Genomic DNA, 13,410 nt, shown 5'->3' with positions numbered 1-13,410 from the left:
ATATTGAGGACTTTATTGCTGCATAACTAATTGAAGATGTATTTTTAAGCCATGATTCACCGACTGATTTTATGCAAAGGATATAATGTAAATAAAGGATATAAATGTAAATTTATTGCCATAAATTTACTGTAATAAAATTGAAATATCCTTTCTTATATTAGAGAATGTATATAAATGTATTTTTTAAAGTATAATAGATATAACTCTTCCATCTGGAATTCAGAATTACTAAGACTAGCAAGGGAATAATTTCATGGAATTTAATTATTTTTCATAAACCAAATATAGAAGCAAGTCACATTTGAAAGATGAGAACATTGAGAAAAGTAATAACAAAAAATAGTAAATAATAGAAATTGACTAAGATGTGAAATCTGAGCATATAAATAAGAACTATGTAATAATACTTACATCTCTTAAACCTTTACAAATGCGTATTTTACCTGGAAGAGAGAGGGGAGATACTAAGAAACTTTAAAAGGAAGAAGCATGATAAATATAAATTTTACTTGAAAATGCAGATATAAATAGGATAGGTAATGAACAAGTAAAAGAGAAGCTAACAGAGATGAAAAAGTAAAGATAACATTGTACCTCTTTATTCTGAAAAAACAAAGAAAGTCCAGAACAGACTTCTGGAATGAGGGAATAAGGACCTCTGTAAACTTGCTTTCCCACTAAAACTATGAAAATGTGGGATAAACAACTAAAATCAATCATTTCAGCACTCTGAAAATCACACAAAGCCACAGAGCAAACTGAACATCTATCCAAGAGAAGCTACTGAATGTCTGTAAGGCAGCATGATCTGTGACATTTTTTACTTGGTGCTAGTCCAATTTCCCCTGTCACCAGATCAGTAATGTGGTAGCCAAAAGTCAGAGCTCCAAAGAGGTCTGATCTCTTTAGAGCTCTGTTAAAAAAGCACCATTCCGAGAGAACAGTGAATATTTTGTCTGAAATCACAGCTCTGTGTAAAATCTCTATTCCCATGGTGTTATGGTCAATTAATTTGATTCAGAGCTCAGCTCAGTATGGAAAAGAGGAGTCCCAACCCCATGGGCATTACCAAAACAATGGCAATTAACTGGCAACATCACAGCTACTGAAGGCTGTGGTTGAGTTGGAGCAAACAAGTTGAGGAGGGATTTTTAAAAAAATCCCAGAGAATCAGTTTACCACAGAAAACTCTGAAATGCTGCAACAGATTCATGAGGATATATCTGAAAGGCTATGTTTAAGTCCAGGGAAGACATGGGAAAGGAGGTATTAGTCATTTACATCTGACTCACCTTGCAGATGTGAATGAACAAAACCCTGCAGAAGCAAGAAGTGGAAGCTAAAGAAATACTGAAAACTGCCTGAAGTTTGGATGTGATTTATCACCCTTTGAAAGGTGGTAGATACACAAGAAAGGCATTTAAGAAAATCTTAAGGATCATTGACTGACTACTAAATTATACTGATCTAGATGTGACTCCTAGAAAGGCAAACTTAAAAATTATATATATATATATATATATAATATATATATAAAATATATATAATATATATGTATATGTATATACATACACATATATATTTACATATATAATTATAAATATATATATATAAAGTATATCTGTAATTATATATAGACAGGTTGAGCATCTTTTATCTGAAATGCTTGGAACAAAAAGTGTTTTGGATTTTGAATTTGGAAGGATTTAGAAATACTTGTGCTATCTATACTGGTTCAGCATTTCCAATCCAGAAATCTGAAATACTCCAGTTAGCATTTTCCTTTCATATCATGTCAATGCACTAAAAAAGTTTCAGATTTTAGAGCATTTCAGATTTCAGATTTTTTCATTAGGACTACTCAACCTGTATAGTACAGTGCTTAGTAGCTGCACACTGAAAGGAATACAAAATCTACAGATTTAGTTCAGGAAGGCCACTAAGCAAGTAGAAGCAAGAAAAACAATAAAAATTTTAAATACCTAAGCAAGAACAACAAATCTTGAGGGTTGAGGACTCTGATACCAGAATGACTACAATATATAATATTTGCAATTTTTAAAAATGATACATGCAAAGAAATAGGAAGGCATGACACATGTACAGCCAACAGAAAATGTCGCTGAGGAGTACCAGATTTTGAACTTAGAAGACAATGTCTTAAATAACTTATTATAGATAAGTTCAAAGAATTAAGACCATGTGTAAAGCATTAAAGAAATGTAAAGACAATAATGCGTTACAGAATAAAAAAATCAATGATCACTTTGGCAGCACATATACTAACATTGGAATGATACAGAGTAGAGTAGCATGGCTCCTGCAAAAGAATGCAACACAAATTCGAGAAGCAGTCCATATTTTTAAAACAAGTTATTTAAAAAAAATAGAGTGTGTGTGTATGTATATATATATAATTTTTTATGTGTGTGTGTATATATATATACTTTCTATTTATTTAGTTCATGTATATATAAATTTTTTAATTTAGTTCATATATATATATATATATATATATATATATGTGAACTAAATAAAAATGTTTACATCTCACCAAAAAGAGAATATCAATAAAGTATATCAGTAGATTTTGCTTCAAAAATGGAGATATAAATTCTGGACTTAGACCAATAACAAATTAAAAATATATGAGTGTCTCAACAACAGATTTGCACTGGCAGAAGAATGAATCAAAAACTTGAAGACAGGTCAATAGAGATAATGCACTATGAGGAGCAGTATGGGAAAAGAAAAGAAAATGAGCAGAACCTCAGAGAATTATGGGACACCATTAAGTGTACCAAAATAAACATAATAGACGTCTCAGAGGAGATGAGACAGAGACATTGGCAAAAAGACTGGAAAATTTCAAAATTTATAACACATAATCTACACATCCAAAACCAATAAACTCCACATAGAACAGATTCAAAGGTCCATGGCTAGATTGGTCAGAGTCAAATGATGAAAGTCAAATATCATTTTTTTCCTTGAAAACATCAAGAGAAAATTTAATTATCTGGATCTTCAATAAGAATAATAGCTGACTTCTCATGCAAAACTATGGATGTCAGAAGACAGTGGGTAGCATTTCCCAAATGTTGAAATAAAAACACTGTTAACTGAGAATTCAGCTAAACTCTCCTTCATAAATGAATATAAAATTAAGACATTCCCAGGATTTTTAAAAAGAGGAAAGGAGATTATTGCTTAGAAGATCTGCTCTACCAAAAAGTTTTTAAAAGGAGTCATTCAGGCTGAGAGGACACTTGAAACCTCATGAATTAATAAAGAGCACTAGTTAAGTATACTACATAAGTAAATATAAAACACAGTATAAACATATTTGTTCATAACTGTAATAGTTTGTTCTCACATTGCTATAAAGAATTACCTGAGGCTAGGTAGTTTATAATGAAAAGAGGTCTTATATCACAGTTCCAAGGCTGCACAGGAAGCACAGCTGGGAAGGCCTTAGGAAACTCATGGCAGAAAGTGAAGAAGGCACAGCATACGTGGCTGGATCAGAAGAAAGAGAGAGTGAAGGGGAGAATTAGAGCTAAAAAAAAAAAAAAAAAAACGAGATTGAATTGGAAAATTTTGTGATCCATGAAGTAAGGCGCTAGCCCAAAAAGCTCCTTTGATTAATATTATGAAATGGTTAAAAATGTAACCCAAGACCTTCACAAATTCTTACAAAATGAGAAAAAGACAAAGTTTTCCAAGGTGTTCTATAAGGTCAGTATTACCCTGATTAAAAACAAAAACAAAAATGCAAGCAGGGACATCACAAGATAACTTCAGACCAATATCCTTTGTAAATATAAATGTAAGCCCTCAACAAAATATCAGCCAAAAAAAACACAATAAGATAATAAATATAACTATACCCTATGACCAAGTGTAATTTATCCCAGGAATACAATGTTGGATTAATATCTGAAAATCAATATACTGCAACATATTTATAGACTAAAAGACAAAAATGCTCATATCAATAGATGCAACGTTTGGCAAAATTGAACACTCTTTAAAGGTAAAAATATTCTCCTAGTATGAATACATAGAAACTCCCTCCACTTTATAAAGAGGATACATGAAACTGCACATATGACATTATTCTTAATGGAGAAAAAATGGGTGTTTTCTCTGTAAGATCAGAAACAACAGAAAGGTTTCCACTCTTGCCACATTTATTCAACTGTGTACTGGATGTTTTAGGTGGTGCAATTAGGAAAGGAAAAAAGACAAAGTAAAACTCTCTATTTGCAAATTATGTAAACATATATATATTTATTTATATATATAAATATATATATATATATATATATAAATTCTAACGCATTCACTGCAAACTGTAAAACTAATAAATGAATCCAGCAATGTGGCAGGACATAAGATTAATATGCAAAAATTGTCTTACTATACAGCAGCAATAAAAACAAAAATTAAGAAAGCAAGTTTATTTAAATTGCATTAAAATAATGTGGCAAAATAATACATTTAACAATGCAAAATGTACACTGATAACTATAAAATATTTTTAAATAAAAGATATAAATGGAAAGATATCACACATTAATGGATTAGAAGACTTAATGTTGTTTATATGAAAATGCTTCCCAAATTGATCAACAGATTAAACACAATCCATATTCAACTCCAAGTTGCCATTATATTGTTTCCAGAAATTGACGGGCTCATTTTGAAATAGAAGTGGAAATTTCCTTGCATGGAAGTGCAGGGATCCCAATGACAGCCAAAATTATCTTTGGAAAAACAGAATAGAATTGGAGAGCTTATACTTCTCAGTTTTAAAACTTAATACGATTATCAGTTATCAAGCTATAGTTAACAAATCAGTATGTTATTGGCATGAGGATAGGCACATAGAATAGCAGTGAGTTCAGAAATGAATCCTCACATTTTTTGATCAATTGATTTTCAGCAAGACAATTCACTGGGGAAGAATTTTCATTTCAACAAATGATTCTGTGTCAACAGGATACCCATATTGCAATATGATGGGTTTGGCTCCCGTCTTATACACAAAAATCTAACTTGGCGATAGATAAAAATGTAAGCTAAAATTATAGAATTAGAAAGAGAAAGTTAAATCTTTCTGACCTTAAGCTAGATGAAACATTCTTGTATATGGCACCCAATGCACAAGTGGTAAAAGAAAAAGATAAATCAGCTTGTTCAAACTTAAAACTTGTATGCTTCAAGGGGCAACATTAAGAAAGTGAGAAGGTGTACAGAATGGGAGAAATTATTTGTAAATCATATATCTTACAAGGGACCCATATCCAGAATATGTAAGAACTTTGATGACTCAATAATTATAGATAGATATCCCAACTGAAAAATGAGAAAAATACTTGAACACACATTTCCCTAAAGAAGATATACAAATGGCAAATTGATACATGAAAAGATCCCCAACAACAGTCATAGATTCAAATGAAAACCACAATGACATACAATTTCATGTCCACTGTGATGGCTATAATTACAGAGACAAAATAATGAGTGTTGATGAGAATTTAGAGAAATAAAACTTTTATATACTGCTGATGAGAATGTAAAATGTTCTGTTTTAGAAAACAGTAGGGCAGCTCCTCAAAATGTTAATGAGTTACAATGCAACATTGTGATTCCACTGACAGGCATATACCAAAGAGAAATTAAAACATATGTTCATATACAAACTAGTGCACAAAAGAGGAAATAACATAAATATCAAGGAATAGATTTTAAAAATACAGTGTATCCATACAATGAAATGTCACTCAACAATGAAATAAATTACTGATGCCTGCTCCAGCATGGATGAATCTTGAAAACATGATCATACTTGAAAGAATCCAGTCACAAAAGACCACTTATTATATGATTCTATTTACATGAACTGTCCAGAATATTGGATAAGGAGGGTAGATTTGATGTCTGAGCTGACAGTTGGAGGAGGGGATGGGAATGGGGAGTGGCTCTAATAAGTGGATGATTTTGTTTTGCCATGAAGGAAACAATCCAAAATTAAATTTTGTTGATGGTCGTGCAACTCCATGAATGTATAAAAAATCAGGGAGCTATACACTTTAAATTGCCTAATTTTATAATGTATGAATATCTCAATACTGTTCTTTAAAAAATAACCACCAGCATCCCCTCCAAAAAATGGAAGAAAAATACAATATAAAAACTCAGAGGAATAATGTTTAAATCCTCAATGTTTTTTGTAATAGAATAAATGCATAATAGTGTCATAGACTCTGCTTCAGTATAAAAGATCCTATGATTTCCCCTTAGTCCAATTCATCAATGTCACTTAAAGTATTTATAGGGAAAAATAGACAGAAAGCATGTCACTAAGAGTGTCAATTACAGTAGGGATTTGACCTCAGGAGGAAGTTTATTTGGTGTTTGGTATTTTTAGAAAAGTATTTCATACAAGAAAACTCTGATTGCTTTGGTGTATTGCATGTTGCTAAAATGATGAGTGGTGAAGTTTTCATACCCATGGCTTGCTCTTTTAAAAAATAAATAGACCCAAATTTCCATTTCCATCACCCTTGTGATGGGAGGGAGCCCTCTTGACAATTTGATTGAGTTCAGGACCGTAAAGGACAAAGGAAAGAAAACCTGAAAACTGAAAGCCTTTTAGCTTCTGAGGATCATTTTCTATTTAAGTTCAGTATTGAGTCTCTAGAAATTGCAATAAGCCACCAGCGATCCATTCAGAATGGGCGGGCATTGGCCTTAGTATGCATAGATGATTTCCACTTCAATTTCGTTTCCTGGGTACATTGGAATGCTGCAAGTCGAGCCTATGATAAATTCATCAGCTTTTATAGTGTTTCCAGAGAGTTTTCAAAGAACAGTAAGGTCAAGTTGAAAGTAGCCTTACAGTGAGAAATACAAGCAGGACAAATAGGAGGGTGTGTAGATATAATCTGAATATAAAATCAACTGATTTGTATTCCCTGATTATCTTGTTTGCTCTCTCACTTCACTTTTGCATCAACTTTTGAACTAATTCTGTAAGTTCTTCCTCAAATAAAAGATTAATAAATCCATTCCATTTTTATTAACCTAAAGGACACTAAATCTTTTCTCCAACATTGTGATGATAATATACGCCTGGGATTAATTCAACATAGTACTTGATACATTCTGAAAATAACTGGGTTACAGAATTTCTACAGAGTTCAATTCTACATGCAGATCATTTCTGTGGTGGTGTACAATAAGATAAGGGATGCTTCTAATCCTCAGTGGAACCATGCACAAAAGGGAAAACTGCTTATGGTCACCAGAAGTAACCCCATCTATTAATGATGAAAATAGCGAACAATTATTGGACATTTACTGTATGTCACAGCTTGTCATAAGTTCTTTAAGTATAAGTTAATACTTGCAATAACTTTTGGAACTAGGTTGACACATAAATTGGGAAGCTGAGACATACAGGGTTTCAGCAAATTGCTCAGGTCACTCAGTAGGTTTTGAAGGCAGGATTCCAGTTGGAGCAGCTGGTCTTGAGAGCCTAAGTTCTAAACCACTGTATCATATCTAGTGTTGTATATTGGGAGCAGATACTATTAATTTCAACAATGTTAATCTATTTTTAAAAATGTATCAGTTACAGCTACAGGTCATCCTATGCTATTTGCATTTTTATAGAGGATCACAGAGTGAGATATATATGATACAGATATATATATTTATATAATATATATATGAGATCTATATATAAAAGATATATATGAATATATGTCAAAGGGTCATATATATTTGTCAATATGTATATTTCCCATCTTACTGTTAAAATTTATTTTGGTCTTTTTTACCATTTAGAAATTTAAGTAATTTTGTATGGTCAAGTTTATCATTTATTTTCCTTAAGTGCTCTGATTTTCCTGTGTTATATTTCAACAGATGTTTCAAATATATGTCATATATATAATTGACAAATATATGTGAATATATGACAAATATATTTGACATATATACATGTATACATATATTTGACATATAGTTGGGTAACTTAGTTACTTAGTAGAAACAAATAAATAAATAACCTGTGGTGTTTAAAGTACTTAATGGAGAGTAAAAAACTTGAACTTTTATATATGCCTCCCTGGACTTTAGATTCCTCATTTATGAATGAGAGAGATTGACTTCAAATATCCCTAGAATACAATGACTGTAAAATAGCTTTTGTAATCTACTTTAATTTCCTACATATGTATCCTGTGCCTGTTTTTATAAGAGTAGCTAGCCAGATTTTCCAATATCATTTAAAGTTTCTAGCTTCTTCCCACATTTACCATTAAGAAAATACAATCTTGATCAAAAATTCTGTTCCCTGGTGAACTTAAGTCACTTTTTAAACCTTTCATTCTGTTCCACAGAACTGTTACTTTATTCCAGCACTAGTATCATAGTGAATAATAAATAGAAAAGATCTTCATCTTTACTTAGGGTGAGAGAAAAGCAAATTAACAGTAAGATTTTTCTATCAGATAGACAAATATTTTTACTTTTAATAAAACAAATATTGGTTATAATGTCAAAACCAGTCACACCAAAATTTCTGATGAAAATAAAAATTGTGCAATGAGGTAGCATCCGTAAGTATGGTAAATGTTCATACTGGTACACCTCACAGTGATTGGAGGTCTGTTGGGTATTCCCGAGATACGTTCAAAAAATTTGTGAGGTCAAGATGCTTTTCCTCATAATATTGAAATAATAATTGCCTGTGTTTTTTTTTCTTTCTGTGTAAACATTTGCATTGAAATTTCAAAACCAATGATGGAAATGGCTGTTTCTTTTAAGGACAATTAGAGCAGTGGCAACAAATTAATAGGCATTTTATTTTTATTCATCATATAAAAGTTATCTTGTTAAAATTTGACTCTGGAGTACCTTGTTGTAATATTTTATGTGATGAAATATGAGGTACCCATTAAGCACCTCTGTTGCTTACAGAAGTATGGTGGTTGTCTTGAAGAAAAAGCACTTACATTAACTACCCAAGCCCCTTATTTCGTGCAACATCATTTTTACTAGAAAGAATGGTTGACAGACAAACTATGGTTATGCCGACATGAATATTGGAGAGATACTTTTTCTAAAATGAACAAAGTGAGCCTGTCATCTCAAGGAAAATAACTGAAACTATTTGTTGCCAATGATATGATTTGAGCTTTCAAGCAAAAATTAGAATTTTGGAAAATTATATCTGTCACCAAGAGCATGACAGCTTTCCAGTCCTGCAAAGGCTTTTCTGTGGCGATATTAACAAATATGAATTCCTTTCATATTATATAATGAAGCATGTAAACATTTTGAAAACTTTATTAACTCAGGAAACCAATATTTTCCAAATACTCATGTATTTGGTAAGAGGACCATTCCAAATGCAAAACACACAACTATATATTAATGTAACTGAAAATAAAAAATTAATTTGATTTCTGACTTCACATTGCAACTAACCTTTGAGAAACTTTCAACTCAACAAGTTTTGATGTAACATCAAAGAAAAATAACCATAATTTTACAAAAAGGCTACTTAAGCATCTCTCCGTTCCAACTTTCTAGCTGTGTAAAGCTGGATTTTCTTCATCTACTTCACCAAAGTTAACACATTGAATGCAGAAATAGATATTGTGATTCAGCTGTCTTCTGTTAAGTCAGACATTAAAATTTGCCAGCTGGGCGTGGTGGTTCCTGCCTGTACCCTCAGTACTTTGGGAGGCTGAGGTGAGTGGATCCAGAGGTCAAGTGATTGATACCATCCTGGCCAACATGGTGAAACCCTGTCTCTACTAATAAAATACAAAAAATTAGCTGGGCATGACGGCACACACCTGTAGTCCAAGCTATTTGGGAGGCTGAGGTAGGCAAATTGCTTGAACTTGGGAAGTAGAGTTTGTAATAAGCCAAGATTGCACCATTGCACTCTAGCCTGGGTGACAGAGCCAGACTCCTCTCCAAAAAAAAAAAAAAAAAAAAAAAAAGATTTGCCAGTGTTTAAATGATGCGACTCCTCGTTATTTTTTCATAAGATTATGTTAACATGTGTCAGGGTTGTTATTTGAAATAAAGTAGTCAATAATTTTAAAAATCTCAGTTTTATAAAGCAGCAAATATTAATAGACATACCTACATATTAATAGGCTCTTTGCTCTTCTCAATAATTTATAAACTTGTAACTCAAGAATTTATAAAACTGCAAAGGAATTAGGAAGTTACTAATAAAAAATCACCTCAGGGCTGGGCGAGGTGGCTCATGCCTGTAATCCCAGCACTTTGGGAGGCCGAGGCGGGTGGATCACAAGATCAAGAAATCGAGACCATCCTGGCCAATATGGTGAAACCCCGTCTCTACTAAACATACAAAAAAAAATTAGCTGGTCCTTTGTAGAGACATGGATGAACCTGGAAACCATCATTCTCAGCAAACTGACAGAAGAGCAGAAGATCAAACACCGCATGTTCTCACTCATAGGCGGGTGTTGAACAATGAGAAGACATGGACACAGGGAGGGGAGCACTACACACTGGGGTCAGTTGGGGGGAAATAGGGGAGGGATGGTTTGGGGTGGGGAGCTGGGGAGAGATAGCAAGGGGAGAAATGCCAGATGTAGGTGATGGGGAGGAAGGCAACAAATCACACTGCCACGTGTGTACCTATGCAACAATTTTGCATGTTCTTCACATGTACCCCAAAACCTAAAATGCAATAAAATAAATAAATGGGGAAAAAAATTAGCTGGGCATTTGTGGGGCGCACCTGTAGTCCCAGGTACTCGGGAGGCTGAGGCAGGATAATTGCTTGAACCTGGGAGGCGGAGGGTGCAGTGAGCCTAGATCATGCCACTGCACTCCAGCCTGGTGCCTGGTGACAAGAGTCTGTCTCCAAAAAAAAAGTCACCTCAGATGAGTGCATAAAATTGCAATGTACTAGTAATTGCTAAATATTTGACTTTTTTTTTCAATGGAAACTTTTGTTATGGTTATTTTAATCCCACCACACAGGCCTATATTGGGTGCTAGCAGAAGATAAGCTTGTCTTTCGTTTTATAGTTGATTAGAACCAGAAGATAGCTTAGGATGGAAAAATGAGTATATTCAACATGCAGGGACATTGTGCCCAAGGATAGACTGGTAGCAGAGGCTACCAGTTGTCTTCTAGCATTTGTGAGGTATCTCCCAATATTCTCCCTTCTCAATGATTAAGTCCATAAATTGAACCTGGGCAAATGGGCTGCCAAAAATATGTTATTTGTCAGCCATTTGTGGAGCTAGATATGACCCAAAAATGTAAGCAGGGTGGGAGTATAAATTCTGTAAACCTGGAATGTGGATGTAATACGTGGAACTGAACCAGACATCTTGCAAAATGAGGTGGAAGCTGTGTGTTAAAGATGGTAGCACATAGAAGGAGCTTGGGTCCCTAAGGATAATAGAGCTACCACCTTAATTATGGTCTGCCAATATTTACGTGAGAGGAAAATAAATTTCTGACTTAGAATTTTTTCTACCATAAATGACTTGAAACCTATCTACCATAATTTGAGATTTTGTTATGACTTATCTTAATTTTAAGGGAGAAGTGACTCAGTAGTCCTGTTAGAGAAATGGGACTGTATTTTATTTACTTATTTGTTATCTTTTCCTAATGTCAGTGCTATTACATTCTGTTAGCATAACCAGGGGAGTTTTTTCAACATACTGGATTATGTTGGTAGTCAGCAAATATCCCAAAGTATGGTCCTTTGGAATGCTGAATGCTTTGAACCAAAGGAGAACCAAGGCCTGTCTGATTTTCTCCTATGTGCCTGTCTCTTGCTTCTCTTTCTTTCCTGAAGTGTAGGAAGTTGGGGTTTCTCTAAAGTTCCCTTGTCTGTTAAATGATAGACCCTCAATTGTCACAAACCCACTTTCCAGGAATCTCATTAACCAGGGTATAGTAAGTCTAGGGAGAAGAGACTCCATGCCCAGACAGACTTTGTTACAGGCTGTCACCTATTTTGATGGGCTCCTCTGATACGTGAAAGACTTTTCTATGCATAACATGACAATCTTGTTCACCATGTGTTTTCTGCCCTCACCCTTCCATAGCTGTGTCACTATCGCCACCACAAGGGCCTCAAACTCCTATTCCTTTCTGTAACTTGGGATATTATATAACTTCAATCATCTGGCCCTTCCTTGAGTCTCATATTTCGTGTGGCTTCCATGTGTATGCAAATAATTAAAATGATTTTTCTCCTGCTAATCTGTTTGCTGTCAGGTTACTTCATAGACTCAATTATCAAACCTTCTGAGAGTAGAACGTTTTTCTCTCCCCTACAATTATGATTGAAGTTGAGAGGGAAAACCCAATTTTTTGGGAATATTTGGTAATTCTGTTTGTAAAGGACATGTACAGGAATGTCCTAATATTTTTTAACTGGCTGAAAGATTTCAGAGCTAATATTCTGTCTCTCTCTCTCTCTCTCTCACACACACACTCTCTCTCACTTATTTTTCTTGATTATATAAAGCAAAATACTTGATGAGTTAATGATTATTCATTACCCTAGCAGTAACTAAACTAAAACTACTTGCACAGGAACTGAGCTAGGTATTGTTTCTTTACCATAAAACTGTGAAAGAAAAATCTCAGGACCCCAAAATCACTAAGCCAAGGGAGAAGTCAAGCTAGGAACTACATCAGGCAAATCTGCCTACCATTTAATTCCTAAGTAAGAGAGCTAAAAAGAGAAAACAGCTACACACCTCCCTCACAAGTTGCTCACAAGGAAATTCCTTATGAGCCTAAGATCTTTACCCTAAAACAGTTGTATTGAATTTCATCCTGGCCATGTAAACGATCTTCACAGGTGTGGAACAGAAAGCCATCCTTCTGCTCACATGAGACAAACGCATATCTGATTGCTGTCTCCGCCCTATTTATGTAAAAAATGCAGACTAAATTGTGCATTCAGTGAAAGGTTGAACCAGGACTCAAAAGACTGCAACCTCTTTGATCTCTTATCTACCTAGGACCTGAAACACCACCGCCTGACCTTTGAGTTGCCCTGCCTTACTGGACTGAACAAATGTACATCTTGTATGTATTGATTGATGTCTCATGTCCCCCTAAAATGTATAAAAGCAAGCTGTACCCTGAATACCTTGGGCACACGTCATTAGGACTTTCTGAGGCTGTGTCACAGTGCGTCCTCAACCTTGGCAAAATAAACTTCCTAAATTGGGTGAGACCTGTCTCAGATATTATAGGTTCATCAATAATATATAAAATGTATCATTAGAAGATACCTGGCTGGGTGTGGTGGCTCACGCCTTTAATCCCAGCACTTTGGGAGGCCGAGGCGGGTGGATCAC

At 34.1% G+C, this 13,410-nt stretch overlaps 1 non-coding gene across 1 annotated transcript; it reads left to right on the top strand.

The window, feature by feature from the left end:
• Positions 1–2,261: 2,261 nt before the first annotated feature.
• LOC119473281 lies at positions 2,262–2,368 on the top strand. The gene has a single exon (XR_005202478.1). It is a non-coding gene; the product is annotated as a U6 spliceosomal RNA (small nuclear RNA).
• Positions 2,369–13,410: the final 11,042 nt, after the last annotated feature.

The sequence above is a fragment of the Cebus imitator genome, unplaced genomic scaffold (genome assembly GCF_001604975.1).
Source record: "Cebus imitator isolate Cc_AM_T3 unplaced genomic scaffold, Cebus_imitator-1.0 Scaffold144, whole genome shotgun sequence".
Lineage (NCBI taxonomy): Eukaryota > Metazoa > Chordata > Mammalia > Primates > Cebidae > Cebus > Cebus imitator.
This window is presented reverse-complemented; position numbering and strand designations above follow the sequence as displayed.